We start from the raw sequence: 667 nt of genomic DNA on the forward strand, positions 1-667 counted from the left end.
AAGAACAAGGTGGGAAACGCACAAGGAAGAAGAGATAATGACAAAAGTGGTAACTCATGTTTGGATATGTTTAAAATAGTCCCTAAACATACTTTCGAGTAGTTTTGGTTCCTTAAGTTTGTTAAGAGTGATTATTTTTCAATAAAATCTATTTGTTATATTTAATGAAAATAGTGAAAATAAAAATATATTTAGCCAGAAACACTAGGCAAGTCTCGTCAAATTCTAGGAACGGCAACATCAAAATTGCAATCACACTTCAGAAATAGAAAGAAAAAAAAAACCTCAGAAATTGCACCATAAAAATAATAGTACCAAAAACCATAAAGAGATTAAGAATAACTTGAACTATCAAAAATTGTGTCTCAAAAGTGAATTCTTGTTAGATCTTATTTTTTTCATAGTTCGCAAAATCTAACCATTATAATTTTTAAAATATTCGATGAAGATAAAACAAAAACAAAAAACTGGTAACTTTTAATTAACTTAAAGGACCAAGATTGATCAAGTAAGTATTTAAAGGATAATTTTAGATCTACCTCTAAATACAGGGCACCATTCAAGTCGAAGTACAATTGTGTTAGTTAATTTCTATTATTTCTAAATAAAAAGGAAAAGTTAGTTAATCGCTCTTGTCATATTTCTTAATTTCATAAGCATTTTTTGT

Source organism: Lycium ferocissimum, chromosome 4, assembly GCF_029784015.1.
Source record: "Lycium ferocissimum isolate CSIRO_LF1 chromosome 4, AGI_CSIRO_Lferr_CH_V1, whole genome shotgun sequence".
Lineage (NCBI taxonomy): Eukaryota > Viridiplantae > Streptophyta > Magnoliopsida > Solanales > Solanaceae > Lycium > Lycium ferocissimum.